The sequence below is a fragment of the Cetorhinus maximus genome, chromosome 21, assembly GCF_964194155.1.
Source record: "Cetorhinus maximus chromosome 21, sCetMax3.hap1.1, whole genome shotgun sequence".
NCBI classification, from domain to species: domain Eukaryota; kingdom Metazoa; phylum Chordata; class Chondrichthyes; order Lamniformes; family Cetorhinidae; genus Cetorhinus; species Cetorhinus maximus.
In genome coordinates, this window is record NC_135899.1 from 5,604,866 (window position 1) to 5,624,645 (window position 19,780).

General features: G+C 44.6%; 1 pseudogene across 1 annotated transcript; it reads left to right on the forward strand.

Annotated features, from left to right (window-relative positions):
* Positions 1 to 1,432: 1,432 nt before the first annotated feature.
* On the forward strand, positions 1,433 to 19,364 carry LOC144695612 (zinc-binding protein A33-like; annotated as a pseudogene). Its single transcript, XR_013579977.1, has 6 exons — positions 1,433 to 1,870; positions 8,910 to 9,005; positions 9,619 to 9,852; positions 12,104 to 12,126; positions 12,220 to 12,335; positions 18,802 to 19,364. The product of XR_013579977.1 is annotated as a zinc-binding protein A33-like (transcript).
* The last annotated feature ends 416 nt before the right edge of the window (positions 19,365 to 19,780 follow it).

Below are 19,780 nucleotides of genomic sequence, written 5' to 3' on the forward strand. Positions count from 1 at the left end.
CTTTAGTCAAGTATAGGAAACTTCCAAAAACAGACACAAGTACACCTGCAACCTGAAGAAATAATCCAGCAACTAACCTGCAAATACTCCATGATTCCTTTAAATGGAGCTGGTTAGAGGGGGATCTGGGGGAATCGTTCACTCCATTTACCACCATGTCCAGCTGTGTGAGTTTAAGACAGGCTGCAGTGTGGAATTTTAAAATGGTACAGCAGATGGTAAATGCTAAGCTGCTTAAATCCCAAAAGAAAAATTGAAACAACTGCCACAACTATTTTGCAAATTATATATTTCGAGATTCGTGCCTTGAATTCAGTAGTAATAAGACCACTAAGTCTTATAGGTTTCTTACAAAACTAAATCAAACCTTTATTAATAGAAGAAATGATTTTAAGAAAATACATAGATCTATATATTACTACAACAATAACTTTGAAATTCCATAATTAATCTAACTCCCAGTTATACCTCTGTTAAGGCAACAGCAAAACACATAGATTTAAACAGACTCAGACAAAGCACACACCCTGGACAGTCGAATTCAAAATGAGTTTTTCTCAGCTTCGGATCCTTATAGACAACAGCTTGAGGCTTAGGTGCTGGAGGCTTTTCACACTTGTGTTAAATCTTAAAATGCCTTCCCTTACACACAGCCTTCCCTCCTTTATACAGATTTCTCCCTTTTCAATATAAATCCTATTGTTTCACTGTGTCTTTGGACTTTACCTCTCTAATAGTAAAAATCTATCATAGTACCAATTTCATCAGTAGGCTTTGGGAAAAATAAACACACTGTTTGGCTTAGCCTCTATTGGCTCGGTGTAACAACTTGGCACCTCTTTGAAATTCACTACTCTAATTTATCTAAAAATGCAAATGTTCCCTTTACACCTCACATTCTAAAACTCCAGCCTATTTAACATTTCAAACCTAGATTCTCTTCTTGATATATCAAAACCTTCAAACCAGCTGTCTCTAACCGAATTGAGTCCCACCCCCCCACCCCCACCCCCACCCCCCACCCCCCAACCACACACACTCACACACACATAGTCACACACTATTTCTACTTTACAATAAATTCCAATAACATTATGAAAATTATTACATCTTCCTGACAGGCAGCAGCACTGTGATAATTTCCTTCTCTTAGACTCACTTCTTTGATCAAAAGCCTGTGAGAACAGTTTAAATTATTTCTGTCCAGATTAGCTGTTCTCTCTTTGTCCTCTATTAGAATAATGCAAAATTATATCTACATTTTTACAGGACCAGGGACACAGTCAGGCCTGTCAGGGTGGTGACTCCCTGAACAAAATTAATGAGGAGGTCTTGTTTATCCACAATCTATTTATATTACTCATTTGCCCTGCCCTTTTCTGGGCTGTGGTTTGTAAGGTTGCTGCTGGAATCAGGAACAAAAACTGCAATTATTTCAATATATACTAATTACCAATTTAATTGGCACACAGAATGAGGTGATCAGTCCTTCGAGATGGAAGATAATCTTTCCTGTGCTGTTTGCCATGATCTGTATGAGGATCCTGTCCTAACTGACTGTGATCATAGCTTCTATCAATCCTCTATAACCCGGTGCTGGGAGAAAGCTGTTACCACCTCTTGTCCTGTATGTAGAAAGGAGACCTTCTCCAGTGACCTGAGGCCGATCCGCACCCTCTCCAACAACATGGAGACATTCGTAAAAAGTGCTAACAGTGATGAAAGTCAGCAGGAGTGCAGCCGTCACAAGGAGAAGGTGCAATTATTTGGTAAAACTGACAATCAGCCCATCGCTGTCATTTGTCAGACTTCAAGAAATCAGCCAAGCCACAAGATGCTGCCACTGAAAGAAACTGCTAAAGAGTTTAAGGTGAGGAGATACCATGTCAAATAAAATACAGAAAAAGATAATGGAATCCTGAGCAGGGAACATTAGTAGATTAATAGATTAGTAGATTAGTAGATTTGGTTTGAGCATCTTCCAACACTTAAGGCACTTATACTTAAAAGCTCAATCTTTAGATGAACTGTCATTTGTACTGCTGCTTCAGAAAGCTGGGACAGAAAGTGTACTTAGATTTTCGAAAGGCATTTGATAAGGTGCCACATATAAAATAAAAGCTCACGGCATAGGGGGTAACATATTGGCACAGATAGAAGATTGGCTGGCTTACAGGAAGCAGAGAGTAGGCATGAATGGGTCATTTTCTGGTTGGCAAGATGTTACATTACTCGTTACGAGTGGTGTGCCACAGGGATCAGTGCTGGGCCCACAAAGCTTTACAATTTTTATAAATGATTTGGATGAAGGAATTGAAGATATGGTTGCTAAATTTGCTGATGACACAAGGGTGAGAAAGTAAGTTGTGCAGAGGACATAAAGAGGCTACAAAGGATATAGGTAAGTTAGGTGAATGGGCAAAGATCTGGCAAATGGAGTACAATGAGGAAAAATGTGAAATTCTCCATTTTGACAGGAAGAATAAAAAAGAAGCATATTATCTAAGTGGTGAGAGCAAAGTAATTAGTAAAGCTAATAGAATGCTATCATTTATTGTAAGGGGAATTGAATACACAAGTAGAGAGGTTATGCTTCAGTTACACAGGACATTGGTGAGATCATCTCTGGAGTACTTGCACAGTATCGGTCTCCTTATTTAAGGAAGGATGTAAATGCACTGGAATTAGTTCAGTGAAGGTTTACTAGGCCAATACTGGATTGGACTGGATGTCTTGTGAGGAAAGGGTGGACAGGCTAGGCTGATATCCACTGGAGTTTAGAAGAGTAAGAGGCGACTTACAAGTAAGATCCGGAGGGGTCGTGACAGGGTGGATGTGGAGAGGATGTTTCCTCTTGGGGGAGAATCCAGAACTAGGGGTCACTGTTCAAAAATAAGGGGTCGCCCATTTAAGACAGAGATGGGGAAAACATTTTTCTCTCAGAGAGTCATGAGTCTTTTGAGTTCTCTTCCTCAAAAGGTGGGGCATAGACTATGGGGAGAATTTTCTTTCCATTGGGTGGGCTGGGCAGGAGCGGGCACAGGCAGGCGCACAGCTGATCACCACCCGCGATCGGCTGCATGCCGCCATTTTACGTCATATGAGCTGGGACATGTCAATGAGTTTTAATTAAAAATTTTATTTAATTTATAAACCCTTCATGAAACCTCATCCCGCCCATGAGGTTTCGTGAGAAATGCGAAGGCCGCCTGGGCTCTTCACCTGCCCGCCAACCTTAAGGTTGGACGGGCAGCCCAAACAATCAGTTTAATTAGTTGACAAATGGCCTCACTAGGCTTTTGACAGTTCGACAGGCACACAGCCGTCTCTGGTGCGCGCCCGCCAAACTGAAGGTTGGAATGATGCGCGGTGACGTTCGGACACCAACATCACCCGCACGCTCACCAAAAGATTCTGCCCCTTGAATATTTGTAAGACAAAGCTAAATATATTCTTGATTAACAAGTGGAGGAAAGGTTATCGGGGGCAGGCAGGAATGTGGAGTTTGAGTTAAAATCAGATCAGCCATGATCTTACTGAATGGTGGAACAGGTGTCATGAAAATATAATAATGTTGATAATATTATTGTGATTTATTGTACATGTAGGTTAATAGTGGAGTTTGGGTTAGTTTCTCTGTGTATTTTTTCTATTCATTCATGGGCTGTGGGCGTTACTGGCTAGGCCAGCATTTATTGCCCATCCCTAATTGTCCTTGTTCAGAATGCATTTAAGAGCCAACCACATTGCTGTGGATCTGGAGCCACATGTAGGCCAGACCGAGGTAAGGACAGCAAACTCCCTTCCTTAAAGACCATGACTGAACCAGATGGGTTTTTACAACAATCGGCAATGGTTTCGTGGTCATCATTAGACTTTTAATTCCAGGTTTTTATTGAATTCAAATTCCATCATCTGCCATGGTGGGATTCAAACCCTTGCCCCTGTTTTGATGTATCAGAAGAGAAGCTAAGTTTGAAATGCTGGCCAGGATTTCCCGATCGGCGAGCGGGGGGGTGATGGGCCCGCTCGCCAACACCTAAAATGACACAGGCTGACGTTGGGCGGAACTCCCGGGGCTGAATTTTGCCATAGGCGAGCAGGGTGCAGGGCCCGCTCGCCGACGCACAAAATGACATGGGATGACATCGGGGGAGAACCCCCAACGTCATCCCGCCGCATTTAAATCTTCAGGAAGGTGGGGGTGCAGCAAAATCAGCCGCGGGCCCACCGACCTGTCAATGGCCAATTGAGGCCATTGACAGGATCATCAAAATAATTAAAGGACCTGCCCCTCCAACCTTAAGGTTGGCGGGTCGGCCAGGAGCCCCGGCGGGGAATAGAGAAAACATGAAACCTCGTCCACGGGCGGGATGAGGTTTCATGTAGGTTTTAAAATTTTTAATATAATTGTCAATGAAAGTGATGGACATGTCCCAACTCATGTGACAGTGTCACATGAGGGGACATGTCAGGGAAATTTATTTCTTCCGTTTTTAATTTTTTTATTGTGGAGCCGATCTCCCTGAGGCTGCACTTAACCTCTGCGCTGAGAGACTCAGTGCTGCCAGGGCGGTGGGGGGAGGGGTGTGTGTGGGAGGAGCGTGAAAGTTGCACTTTCTGAAACTCCCTGAAGGTACAGAGCTGCCTCAGGGAGCTGAAGATTTTTAAAAACAAAATTAACGATTTAAAAATCCCGGGAAAATGTCTGCACAGCGGACTCATGTACCATTACAAGGTGATTATTAAAATCCTGCCCAAACATTTTTCTTATTCAGTTATGGAAACCTCATCATCCTGCTCATAGAAACTAATAGTGAACCTGAAACTGATTCATCAATGTGCAACACTATATGACCTAAGCTCCTCTGGCCTTTGGAAAGTTTTATGTTACATTCCTGGACTCCCAGTGCTGTTTACTGTTAACACCCAGCCTGACACCAAAGCAGGGCTCCCAGATGACAACAAAACCTGCCTCAAGTTTAAACTTCCTCGGAGCTGGTCGTCTGGAAGGTTCCTGCCATCACCTGTCTCTTTATACCAACCTCATCTTGCAGCATCATCACCAAATTTGAGGGAACTTGGCAGTCCCTGCTTCCAGTTGGCTGATCTTTAACTCTTTTATGATGGAACCCTCACTGGATTCTGACATTCTGGACTCTAATATTCACGTGAATTAATATTCCTCTTTTTGGGTTTTTTGCTCAAACTTAGTCCTAGTTCTTCTTATCCCCTCCTTGTGCGCTTACGTGTGTATATGTAGATGTGACGACCATCCCCCGGGTTTGAATGTATGAATAAACAACACTTCTGATTTAATCCGAAGGAGGGTTTGCTGTGGATCATTTTACAGTTGGTGTCACTAACAGACAGGGGATTTAGGGAAAAACAACACAATCTACTTCAAAGATTAAAACACCTCTGCTTACGGACGGATGGCAAGAAAAATAAAGGAGTTCAGTTTGCCTCTCTCCCTTCTCCGTAATATTGGCAATAGTCTAAAACTAAACAATCTTGGTGTCAAATTGACCCTGAAATGAGCTTCTGACCACATATCCTCACCTTTACTAAGACTGCCTATTTCCACCTCCTTAACATCTCCCAACTTCACCCCTGCCTCAGCTCATCTGCTATTGAATCTCTCATTCATGTCATTGTTACCTCCAGACTTGACTGTTCTAATGTTCTTCTGGCTGGTCTCCCACATTCTACCCTTTGTAAACTTGAAGTCATCCAAAACTCTGCTGTCCATCTCCTGATTTGCAGCAAGCCTCATTCCTGTGTTCGCTGACCTGCAGTGGCTCTTGGTCAAGCAACGCCTGTATTTTAAAATTCTCGTGCTTGTTTTCAAATCCCTCCATGGCCTCATCCCTCCCTATCTCTGTAATCTCCTCCAGCCCTCACAACCCTCTGAGATACCTGCACTCATTTAATTCTGGCCTTTTGAGTATGCCTGAATGTAATGACTCCATTATTGACGGTTGTGCCTTCAGCTGCCGAGTCTTCAACCTCCGGAATTTCCTCCCTAAACCTCTCTGCAATTTCTCTTTTTGTAAATTGGTGTCTAATTTTACTTTTCAATACTACTGTGAAGGACCTTCAGGTATTTTATTACATTAATCGTGCTATATAACTATAAGTTGTCGTTGTTGTTGATTAACATCTACTAAGATGGTGTTTAGGCTAAAGTAAAACTTCTTCATGTGAGTATATGAACTAGGAGCAGGAGTAGGCCGCTCAACCCTTCGAACCTGTGTTATGGCACAGCAGATGGTAAATGCCGAGCTGCTCAGAGCAGCCTCAGAGGGAAACTTGAAACAGCTGCCACAACTGTTTGCAATTTGTATATTTATTTCAAGATGCTTGCCTTGAATTCAGTAGTAGTAAGTCCGCCAAGTCTTAGAGGTTTACTTTTACAAAACTAAATTAAACATTTATGAATAAAGGAAATGATTTTAAGCACATACATAGGTCTACAAATTATGACTATGATAACTCCTAGCTCCCTTAATTATTCTGTCTCTCAGTTACACCTCCATTAAGATGGTGTAAAGTAAAAACAAAATAGATTTTAACAGACCCAGGCAAAGCATACAATACCCTGGAAAGCAATATTCACAGTGAGTTCTCTTAGCTTTGGTTCCTGTAGGCAACAGCTTGGTACATAGAGGCTGGAAGCTTTTCACACTTGTTAGACCTTAGAATTCCTTCTTCTTGCACATAACCTCATCTCATTTATACAGCTTTCTCTCTTTTTAATATAAATCCCACTGTTCCAATATGTCTTCGCAACTTTACTTTTTCTATAACATAAATCTTTCTTGGTACTCAAATTATCAGTAATCTTTGGGAAAAATAAACACATTGTTTGGCTTAGCCTCTGTTGACTAGGTGTAACACCTTACCATCTCTTTGAAATTCAAACTAATCTAATTTATCTAAAAATGCAAATGTTCCTCACACCTCCTATTCTAAAACTTCAACCATGTTTACATAGTTAGCGGGTAGAATTATCCCCCTGCTGGGGGGGGGAAGTTTAGGAGCAGGCGCATGGAGGCGCACTTCCGATCGGTGCCCCTGATTGGGGGCGCGCCACCATTTTACGTGGACGAGCCAATTAAGGCCCGCCCAGCATGATGTCCGTAAGGAAGCGCTAAGCGCTCCTTGTGCGGGCGTGGTGGGGTTCCCTGAGCCGAGAGTGCGGTTGGGGCCTGATCGCGGAGGGCGGACCGTTTTGCAGTCACTCCCAGGCCCGCCCTTCACGCCTGCCCGACGAGGGGAAAACCCTGCCTTATGTCTCTGATCACAATACATGGTTATTAGCGCCTCCGCAGGTATAACGAGTTTCAATGGTTGTCTCCTTGTTATAAGTACAGGCTGGGGAGACAGGCTGTCTGTTGCTCCCTTGTTTCATTGATTGTAATGGGCCCACACAATGATAGGTGTGAGATTCCACAATGATGATGGTTGAGCTTTGTCTTGTAATTGCTGTTGGAAGTTTCCAGAACTGTGGGCAAGTTGCAAATCATGTGACCTGTAGCAGCCATGTTTTTGGTCTAGCAAAGTCCATTTTTAAATAAACACAAAGTAAGGCTTGATTTAAACACTTTATGATCCCTTTCATGTCTCATGGACATGACACCAGTGAAGGGGATAAAGTTGGTATCTAGAGAATGCAGTTTGTAGTGGGGAACAAAGACAATGTCTTCAGTCTTCCTAAAATTTAATTGGAGGAAATTTCTGCTCATCCAGTACTGGATATGGGTTAAGCAGTTTGATAACTTAGCAACAATGGAGGGGTCGAGATGGCGGGTGTTGTCAGTGTGCACAGTATTTGATCAGCTCTTCGAATGGTAAGCAAATTCTCTTGCACAGTAGGTTATCAAATCGACACTAATCAAGTTGAAAAATAAATCCGAAAATGTCCATGAACCAGGAATTTGAGACGATCTTTAATTTTTTTCTTCAACCCATTATATGGCAGAGAAAATGACGATGTGACACTTCGTGGGAAGTGATGATCTGTATAATGTGAATCCTATTTATATTCCAGGTGTGAAGTGTTCAATGGCAGCATGAACTTTATAAACTTTCATCAAAGCCTCTCGAACAGCACAAATAACTGGCACCAGGAAACAGAAGTAGATTGATTCCTCTGGATATTTTAAGAACAGTCCAGGCAGAGGGAGATTTGATGGGAAATCACTGCCACCTCTGCTGGGTCTGACCTCTCGTTGTGACAGGACCAGGGAATGATTGTTCCCTAAGCTTTTGTTCAGTTGAAAAAGGCGCAGTGTGGAGACATGTTCCACCTGTCTTAGGGAACAGTCATTCATTCCCTGGTTCATTCTCCAGGGCAATGCCCTGACTAATCAAAGTCAACCTGCCTGGTTTGCATTTCAACAAAACTGGGCAGTTAGCTATTCCATGCTGCATTCTCCATGGCAAAGGCTCCACCTATCATCACTCTCTTCTCATGCAGTATAAATTGTTGTTTCCCCATTGATAATTCTCTGCGACCTATCCCGATGAGTGCAAGATGAAAAGCTTTGATAACGTCACATTTTTTTAGCAATACTTAATTCATCATAGAGTTAATTTTAATACGATTTTAAATGTGTGTAAAACAATACAAAGCAAAGCCTCTGTTTTAGCTTCACATCTCAGGAAACATATTCCTAATTTCAATGGAAATGGAAAGTCAGGTGGCGCTTAAAGCCGGTGACTGATCCCAAACACTGGTTTCAGATAGACAGCAAAAATGTCTACAGCAAACTGCTGAATATGAAGAAAATGAAGCTCCATATTAGTACAAGAGCTCTCAGGATTTTAATTTTAACTGAATGATACTTAATTTTTGGATGTTTATTTCTGAAAATTGTACACATTAATTGATAGTCTTTGTTCAGGAGGAACTGAGAACCTTTAAGAAACCAGTCCAGGACAAAAAGGAGCAATGGAACATTCTAAAATGTGATTATGAAAAAACATTAACCCGCATTCAGGTATTTCTGATGTTATTTTGTTCCACATTATGTGCACACTTGCAGAATTGTACTGTGCAGAATTCTAGTCTCTCTATTAAGAATAAAGAGGCAGTGGAATAGCTGTAAAAAAATAATCACAAGGATGATTTCAGAACTAAGAAGTTAAACCTATTGGAAAAGATTGAACAGGCTGTGGCTCTTTTCTCTGGGAAAGAGAAAGTTGAGGAATGACCTTATAGGGGTCTTTAAAATTAAGGAGGGGTTTGATAGTCTAGACAGAGAAGATGTTTTTGTTTGGCTTTAAATACGAGATAGTCACTAATAAACCAAATAGAAAAATCAGCCAACTCAGTCCTCAGTTAGAGCTCCCGCTTCTTAATAAGTTATCATCTGATAAAATATCTATTATAACTAATCTGTTAACAAGGTCTCACTGATGTAGATAATTTTCTCTGTGTTAAATAAGTCATATATGTGTGTGTGTATATGTAGCTCAAATTATCTGGTTTGGGAATAAACGAGATTGGGTATGTTTTCTCTATAATATTCTGATATGAACAGAACTGCTCAGGCTGAACAAGTTTTTAAAAATCCTCATTTGATTTTTCAATCTCACTGATATTTTCCAAAGGACCAAAGTGTAAAGACAGAGAAACAGATTAAAGCCGAATTTGAAAAACTTCACCAGTTTCTCCGTGAGGAAGAGAGAATCGTGTTGGAAGACCTGAACCTGGAGAAAGAGAAAAAGAGTCAGGAGATGAAGGAGAGGATTGAGAAGATAACGGAGAAAATGTCATCGCTTTCAGTCACTGTTCGGGATATTGAACAAGAGCTGAAGGAACAAAACAGCCCAAAGTTCTTAATGGTAGCTTATTTTACTTTCCTTTATCTCTTTGCTGTAAACCATCTGTAAGAGTGTGCAGAGCGTCCCATCAAATTTTAGAATAAAAAACTCATGAAGCATAATGGTACCAAATCACCTGTGACATTTGCTTATCTATGTCTCACAAACAGGAGAATTAACCGCTTTCTTTAACATGGAAATTACTCAATTTGAGCAAGGATTTTATTGCCCCTCCTGCCCGGTGGGATACTGTGGTCCCGCCGAAGTGAATGGAGATTTAAATGGCCCGCCACATCCACCAGGGGGAGACACACTGCGGCGGGGCCATAAAACCCTGGCCCCTGGAGCTTGTTTACTGCAGTGAAATATTATGAGGGAACAGTTTAGTAAAATGAAACAATGAGGAAAAGCAGCTTCATACAGAGTAAGAAGCTCTCAGATGGGTCAGACCATTCTCCCGCGTGTACATTTCCAGCTGTTGGTCTGAGACTGGGAACTACAGTCCAGGATACAGCCAGGCAGTACCATGTTTACAATGCTTGTCTTCTCCTTGGCTAGAACTGTAAGGATTCTGTCCAGGAGAGAGCTCTGCACAGGGTCAGATACACAGATGGGTAAAGCTTTCTCCCAGCAGTTAAATAGTTAAATGGTCAGAGAGCTGGAGGGGGGAATCTCCACTCTGCAAACATTTAAATTAAGATCGATTTCCCAGGAAGCTCAGTGAACATCCGAGTATTTTTGTTAATTCTCTGCTGTGTATTGAAATGTTGATTAATCTATTTTAGCAGTGGTGGTCGAGGGATAAATAGTCAGTAATTTCTATTGGACAACCCCAGGTTGTACAGTGCCCCAAATCCAGCTGTCCAAAATCCACAATTCTCCAAAAACCAGGCATTTTTCTCTCTGTGCACTGTTCAAAATTTACAACATTTATATAATTTACCCTGTCTGTTTAATAACATGTGTCTCAAGTATCAGCATTCAGCCGCTGTCCTGGGCTGTGCTTTTCATCATCCAACTCATTCATGGATTGATGGATTGGACCTTTCATTGGAAATGTGTGATTTAAACACAGGCCAGGGGTCTATTGTAGGTTCACACGATGCTTCAATTCATTTTAATAACGGGTAATCCAAAATCCAGGAAAATCCGAAACCCAGCACAGTATCAGTCCCCAGGGTGTCGGATTGTGGACATCAGACCTGTATAGATTCACAGGAACACTTCTCTCCGAGGCTTATTTCACATTAAAACGTGAAAATATTACTGAATCTCTTTAAGCCATAAATTAGTTCGAACAATTTGACATTCTTCGGGGTTTTAAAAGTGGATTGCAGCTCTGAGTTGCGTTGCGCAGTAAGGTCGAGCGTTAATTCACTGGAGTTCGGAGTTTGGCCCCTCATTCGGGAGGAAGTCCTGCCTCATGGAGCTGATTGGTTGGTAGCTCCCTAGTCCCAACAGCACCAGAAGCTGCAGTGGACAGAACTGGGACCACAAGCAGTCCTCAGGGTCTAAATTCTGGGACTCCAGGACCAGCTATGATTTGGTGGTCTTAGAGCTGGGCAGGGAGGGAATGTAAGGCCTGGGAGTGGGTAAAGGGTGGTAGGGGTGTTGGTAGAGAGGCCGGGGGTTGGGGAGATATGAGTGGGGAGGTTGCACCTGCAATGCCCAGACTTTTGGTGGGGTTGTGGGGGGGTGGGGGGGAGCAGTGTGTGTGGATGGGGGATGGAAACAACTGACGTTAAAAGGAGACTGTTGATGGAGTCGAAACCCTGTTGCCACTTCCCATCGGAGGCCTGAGCAGGATTGCTTTTCGGGCTTCCATCTGCCCCTAAACTCCTCGTGCCAGCTTGGAAATTGAAGCTGGGCAGGAGACAGCCCTTAAGTGGTCAATAATTGGCCATTTAAAGGCCTCAATTGAGGGAAGGGTGTGGGCAGAGGCGGCCGAGGCCACACACATCCCACCATAAAATTGCGGAGAGGTCGGGGCGGGCGAGGGCCCAGAGGGAAGGCCATCCAAAGAATTTTACAGCCACCCCGCCGCCCCTCACCAACCCCACCTCCCCAAACACAGCTGACAACCCTGCCAGCGGGGGAACATAAAACTCTGCCCATGGTGGAGTAACTCACAGGCCAGTGAGGACAGGAAGAGGCAGTCCAATAACTTGCTATATTTATAATGTACTTTTCTGTGGAATCCAGTTTGTTTCTTTACTTTTTGTGATAAAATGCTCTCCAAACACAAACATTAATAATTGTTCTTGTTCCACAGAAATTTCCGGATCTACAGAAAAGGTAAAATTTACACCCTTGATTTGATTTTTATTTCTAACATATTTCTCCCCCACCCTGGAATGATCCAACACTGACCTTTATCTCCTGTTTCAGAGTGAAGTGAACTCTCTCAGAGCCACAGAAGGTTTACCCTTTAATAAATGTGGGGAAGTACATTGGGTCACTGCAGTACAGAGTGTGGAAAAAGATGCTGACGGTGATTAATACAGGTGGGTGTGAGCTTCCTGACACCAGCTATTAAACAGCTCTCTCTGTTATTAGTAGAAGGGACCAGTCGCTTGATACTAAATATGTAATTGTATCTGTAACTAATTAGATTTTACTTCAGTTTTCTGTTTAAATACATAATTGTTGGATCATAGTCACAGTGACTAGCTCCACCTGATGGGCACTCATAGTATTGGGAAGGAATATTGCTCATTCAACCTCCCTTTGTGGATCATTAATCCAGCATTCTGTTTTTCTATTCCCTTCTTCCACAAAACTAGAGCTGGCCACATAAATATCTCATCCCTCAGGGTGGATTCCTCTCTCAGCTTCAGTTTCTGTAGACAGCAGGCATATGCACAAATACTGGAGGCTTCACACACTTCTGTTGGTTCTTATAATGCCTCCCCTTGACACATAGCCTCATTCTCGTTTATGTATGTTTCTCCCTTTTTAATATGTAAATTCCATTGTGATGCTCCCCCTCTGATTCTCTCTGCCTTTCTCATTCACTCTCTGCCTTTCTCATTCTCTCCCTGCCTTTCTCACTCTCTCCGCCATTCTTTTCCCCCTATTTCTCTCTGCCTCTCATGACCTTGTTCTACCTGATACACTGTCTCTGTCACACCCCTTCCTCTGCCTGTCACCCTCTCTCTTACTCTGCCGATCTCGTTCTACCTGTTGCACTCTCTCTCTCTGCCCGTCATGCCTGCATTCCACCTGTGGAGCTCTCTCCCTCTCTATACCTGTCACCCCCTCTCTCTCTCTCTCTCTGTCATGCTCCATGTCACGTAAACAACCATTCAACTTGTTTCCCTCTCTCTCTCACCCTCTCTGCCCATCACCTGCTCTCTCTCACCCTATCTGCCTGTCATCCTCTCTCTCTCACCCTCTTTCTCTCACCCTCTCCCTCACCTTCTCTCTGCCAGTCATGCTCCCTCTTGCTCTGCCTTTCACACACTTGTTCTGCATTTTTCACTCTCTCTCACTGCCAGTCACTCACTCCCTCTCACTACCTTTCTCACCCCTCTCGCTGCCTGTCACAACCTTGTTCTGCCTGTTGCACTCAATCCCTGCCTGTCATCCTCTCTCTATCGCGCCCCTCTCCCTCTCGGCCTGCCCAACCTCATTCTGCTTTGTGTGCTCTTTCTCTTTCTCTCTGCCTTTCTCACTCTCTCTCCCTCTCTGCCAGTCATGACCTTGTTCCGCCTGTCATATTTGCTCTACCTGTCACACCCTGTCAGTCACACCTTCCCTCTCTCTTCCCCTCTGCCTTTCTTTCCCTCTCCCTCTCACAGCCTTTCTCGGCCTCCCTCTCTCTCGCTGTACCTGTTCCACCTGTCTTGCTCTCTTTGCTGTCATACACACTCACTGTCAGTTGCACCCGCTCTCTGCTTGTCTCTCTCCACCTGTTTCTCCCCCTCCCTCTCTCTTTGCCTTTCTTGCCCTTTCTGCCTGTTGAGATCTCCTTCTGCTGTTGCATGCTCTCTCTCTGCCTATTGTGACGTCATTCTGCCTGTCAACCTATCTTTGTCACGCCCCCTCTCGTCTCTGCCTGTTGCGACCTTATAGACTCATAGATGCCTACAGCCACAGGAGGAGGCCATTCGGCCCCTCATGTCCATGCCAGTCAACAAAACAGACTGCACTAATCCCATTTTTCAGTGCTTGGCCCATATCCCTGGAGGCTATGCCAATGCAAGTGAATATCTAAATACTTCTTAAATGTTACGAGAGTTTCTGACTCAACCACCCTTTCAGGCAGTGAGTTACAGACTCCTGCCACCCTCTGGGTAAAAAAATGTCTCCTCAACTGCCCTATTAGCCTTCTACTGCTTACCTTAAATCTATGCCCCCTGGTTATTGACCCCTCTACTAATGGAAAAAGTGCCTCCCTATCCACCCTATCTATGCCTCTCATAATCTCATACACTTCTATCAGGCCCCCTCTCAATCTTCACGCCTCCAAGAAAACAGCCCCAGCCTATCCATTTTTTCCTCATAGCTCAGACCCTCCAGCCAAGGCAGCATCCTGGTGAATCTCCTCTGCACCCTCTCCAGTGCAATCACATCCTTCCTATAATGTGGTGACCAGAACTGCACGCAGTACTCCAGTGGTGGCCTAACCAGCGTTTTATACAGTTCCAGCATAACCTCTCTGCTCTTGTATTCTATGCCTATGTTAATAAAGGCAATCATCCTATATGCCTTCCTTCCTTCTTTATCTACCTGCCCATCTACCTTCAAGGATCTGTGATGTGCACACCGAAGTCTCTCTGATCTTCAGAACTTACCAGAGTCCTACCATTCATAGTGTAATCCCTTGCCTTGTTAACCCTCCTCAAGTGCATTACCTCACTTTTCCGGGTTGAATTCCATTTGAGACTGCTCTGCTCACCTGACCAGTCCATTGATATCCTCCTGTAGTTTACAGAGAACCTCCTCACTATTTATCACCCTACCAATTTTTGTATCACCCACAAACTTCTTGATCGTACCCCCTCCATTTAAGTCGAAATTATTTATGTACACCACAAACAGCAAGGGCCCCAGGACCGAGCCCTGTGGAACCCCACTGGAAACAGACTTCCAGTCACAGAAACATCCATCTACCATCACCCTCTGCTTCCTGCCTCTCAGCCAATTTTGGATCCAATGTGCCACTTTGCCTTGGTTCCCATGGGCTCTTACTTTCTTCTGGTCTGCCATGAGGGACCTTATCAAAAGTCTTACTGAAGTCCATGTAGACCACATCAAATGCATTACCCTCATCAACAATCATCGTTACCTCCTCAAAAGTTTTGATCAAATTTGTCAAACACGACCTTCCCTTAACAAATCCATGCTGACTATCCCTGATTAATCAGTGTCTCTCCAAGTGCAGATATATTTTGTCCCTCAGAGTTCTTTCTAGTAACCTCCCCACCACAGAGGTTAGACTGACTGGCCTGTAATTTCCTGGTCTATCCCTTCCTCCCTTTTTTAACAGTGGGACAACATTAGCAGTCCTCCAGTCCTCTGGCCCCTCACCTGTGGCTAGAGAGGATTTGAAAATTACTGCCAGGGTCCCTGATAGCTCTTCCCTTGCCTCCCTCAACAATACATCTCATCCGGGCCTGCGGATTTATCCACTTTTAAGGCCACTAAACCCGCTAGTACCTCCTCTCTCTCCATGTTAATGTCCTCTAATATTTCACAGTCCTCTACCCTGATGTCTATTCCTGCATCATCCTTTTCCATTGTGAAGACTGATGCAAAGTATTCATTGAGGACTGTACCCATGTCTTCCAGGTCCACACACAGATTACCTCTATGGTCCCTAGTTGGCCTACTCTTTCCCTAGCTATTCTCCTGCTCTTTATATATTTAAAAGACCCCTTTGGGTTTTACTTTATTTTACCACCAATGCTTTCTCGTGCACTCTCTTAGCTTTCCTAATTTCCTTTTTCAGTTCCCCTCTACACTTTTTATACTCCTCTAAGGACTCGGCCGTATTGAGCCATCGGTATCTGCCATAAGCTTCTCTTTTTTTCTTAATCCTAACCTTTGTGTCCCTTGACACCCAGGGTTCTCCGGGCTTGGTTCCCACTTTTGTCTTGACGGGAACGTATTTGCCCTGTACTCTCACTATTTCCTCCTTGAATGCCTCCCACTGCTCTGACACAGTTTATCTGCAAATTGCTACTCCCAGTCCACTTGGGCCAAATTGCATCTCATCTTAGTAAAATTAGCCTTTCCCCAGTTTAGAACTTTTATTCCTGGCCCAACCTTATCCTTTTCCATAACTATTCTAAATCTAACTGAGTTATGGTCACTATCTACAAAATGCTCCCCTACTGATATACTTTCCACCTGCCTGGGCTCATTTCCGAATATTAGGTCCAGAGCTACCCCCTCCCTTGTTGGGTTTTCTAAATATTGGCTTAAAAAGTTCTCCTGGATGCAACTTAAGAATTTTTCTCCTCCTTACCTTGCACACTAAAACTATCCCAGTTAATATTTGATAAAAACAAAAAACTACTGCGGATGCTGAAAATCCAAAACAAAAACAGAATTACCTGGAAAAACTCAGCAGGTCTGGCAGCATCAGCGGAGAAGAAAAGAGTTGACGTTTCGAGTCCTCATGACCCTTCAGCAGAACTGTTGTTCAGTTCTGCTGAAGGGTCATGAGGACTTGAAACGTCAACTCTTTTCTTCTCCGCCGATGCTGCCAGACCTGCTGAGTTTTTCCAGGTAATTCTGTTTTTGTTCCAGTTAATATTTGGGTAGTTAAAATCCCCTACTATTACTGCCCTATTTTTCTTACACATCTCTGAAACTTGATTACATATTTGATTCTCTCTCTCCCCCTGACTGTTTAGGGGCTTATAGAACACACTCTTTTGTGTTTTTTATTACGACCCATATGGCTTCATTTGATGATTCTTCCAAGATATCATCCCTCCTCACTGCTATAATTGATTCCTTGATCAATATTGCAACCTCCCCTCTTCTTCTATTCCCCTCTCTATCTCGTCTGAATATCCTATAACCAGGAATGTTGAGCTGCCAATCCTGCCCTTCTTTTAACCAAGTCTCGGTCATAGCTATGATATCATACCCCATGTGCCTATCTGTGCCCTCAGCTCATCTGACTTATTCCTCAAGCTCCTTGCATTAAAATATATTGCATTTGGCCTTGCTAAACTCGCTTCTTTCTTATCTAGCCTATGTTTCCTCAGCCTTCCAGACTCACTTACTAGCGTTTTAACTTCTAATTCCATCTCAACTTCTCTCCCCTCTGAACTACTTTTCAGGATTCCAACCCCCTGCCAATTTAGTTTAAATCCGTCTCAACAGCATTTGCAAACCTCCCCGTGAGGATGTTGGTCCTGTTCCTGTTCAGGTGTAACCCAGAAATGGTCCCTCCCTCATAAATGGACCCAATGCCCCAGGAATCTAAAGTCCTCCCTCCTGCACCATCTCTCCAGCCACGCATTAATCTGCTCTATCCTTCTGTTCCTTTACACGCTACCGCGTGGCATCGGGAGTAATCCAAAGATTACTTTGGAGTTCTGCTTTTCAATTTCCTACCTAACTCCCGAAGGCCTGCTTGCAGGGCCTCATTTCTCTTTCTTCCTATGTCATTGGTCCCAACATGGACCATAACCTCTGGCTGTTCACCATCCCCCTTTAGAATGTTCTGCAGCCGTTCTGTAACATCCTTGACCCTGGCACCCGGGCGTCAGCATACCATCCTGGAGTCACGTCTAAGGCTGCAGAAACACCTGTCGATTCCCCTCACTAATGAATCCCCTACCACTATTACTTCCACACTTCTTCCTCCCGCCCTGAGCAGCTGGACCACCCACAGTGCCATGGCCTTGGCTCTGGTTGGCCTCCACAGAGGAACGATCACTCTCACTGTTTCCCAAGGCCGATAGACAGTTTGCAAGTGAGATGCACTCAGGAGATTCTCTCACTACCTGCCTGGTCCCCTTCTTCTGTCGGGTGGTCACCCATTCTCTCTCTGCTTGCACTTCCTTAAGCTGCGGGGTGACCACGTCCTGAAACGTGCTAACCACGACCCTCTCAGCCCCGTGAGTGCACCGTAGTGCCCCCAACTGCTGCTCGAGCTCCAAATCCCGGAGCTCGAGTTGCTCTAGTCGGAGGCACCTCCTGCACACATAGTCATCCAGACCACCAGGAGCGTCTAGAATTTCCCACATGGCGCAGGATGTGCAAATCACTGGACTGAGCTCCCCAGACTTATCTTAACTAAATAGAATATGGACCCTTGCTTTTATTTTACCCTTACTCCTACTTAAGTATAGACTAGACGCTAGATCCTCTAGATAGACTAGATCCTCTAGGTGCTGCTGACTGCCTGGCCCAGGGTCCTCCTCTCACTCTCTCCTCTAGGTGCTGCTGACTGCCTGGCCCAGGGTCCCCCTCTCGCATTCTCCTCATTCTACCTGTTATGCTGTCGCTCTCTCTTTGTCACACTGCCTTCCCTCTTTGCCCGTCACAGCCTCGTTCTGCCTGTCATGCTCTTTTTCTGCCGGTCACACTTTCTCTCTCTTTCACTGTCAGTTGCACACTCTCAGGTTCTGCTTGTTGCAATCTCTCTCTCTGTCAGTCGTGCCTTCTCTTCTCTCCTCCACCTTCCTGTAGTCTGTCTCTTCAAGAGCTTTTATATTGAAGACCCCTGATTCAGTGCAGTCCTGGGATCTTGTCTCCCGCTTGCCCCAATTTCCCACTCTGCCTGTCTCAGACTCTCTCTGTAACGGGGATTCCTCAGTATCTTTGCAGGGTGTGATCACCAGGTAAAACCTTCCCCTAGCAGCGGTTTTCCTGTGAGCTGTTTAGACTCTTCCCCGGGGGGTGAATTTCTAATTCTGGTTCATTGCTGATTTTCCCAATCACTAACCGGCTGTGAAAGTTACAGTGAGTGTGACTAACATTTTATTTGCGTCCATCTGTTCCCAGCTCCAGTGACCTTTGACCCTAATACAGCCCATCCTAACCTTCTCCTGTCTGAGGACCTGAGGAACGTGAGAGACACCGAGAAACGGCAGCAGCTTCCCTACAATCCGGAGAGATTTGATCCCTGTGTCAGTGTCCTGGGATCAGAGGGATTCACATCAGGGAAACATTCCTGGGAGGTGGAGGTGGGGAACAAGACTGAGTGGGATGTGGGTGTGGCCAAGGGATCCATCAATAGGAAGGGGGAAATCACCCTGAGTCCAGGTAACGAATACTGGACAATGATGCTGAGAGAAGGGAATGGATACTGGGCTTGTGAGAAATTATTGAAAAGCTTAGAGCTGAATGTGAAGCCAAGAAAAATTCGAGTCTGCCTGGATTATGAGGGAGGGAAGGTGTCCTTTTATAACTCAGATAACAAGTCCCATATGTACACTTTCACTGCTACATTCACTGAGAAACTCTATCCTTATTTCAGTCCAGGTAAAAACACAGAACCACTGACAATCTGTCCCCGGACAGTAACAATCCAGGAGGATGAGGGTTTTATTCCTTCATCCAAATAAAGACTGTTTCTTGTATGTGAGTGGGGGAGGGGAGTTTGTTCCTCTGTAGATGAGGGGCTGGTGTCCTTCACGGATCCTGCCCCCCTCCCATTATCACACACTGTCAGCGGGGGTTGCCCATTCCTCGGGAGGGGAAGACGGGTCCCTCTGCGTCCGGCCTGTACCTCCCGGGGATGTGTGAGGACCCCTGCCTGAGGGAGGGCCGGAGGATCCACTCGGTATAATCCAGTCACTCGTCACCAAGTCGGAAGCCCTGGAGTCTGGGACGGGCAACGTCGATGAGGCTGAGCCCGCCCGGCCACAGGCTGAAATCCCCAGGACCTGCTCGACCTGGTCGATGATTCAATTAAAAAGGCCCCACACACTGGGTCACTGGGCGGTGGTGGGGGAGGGGAAGGCCCCACACACTGGGTCAC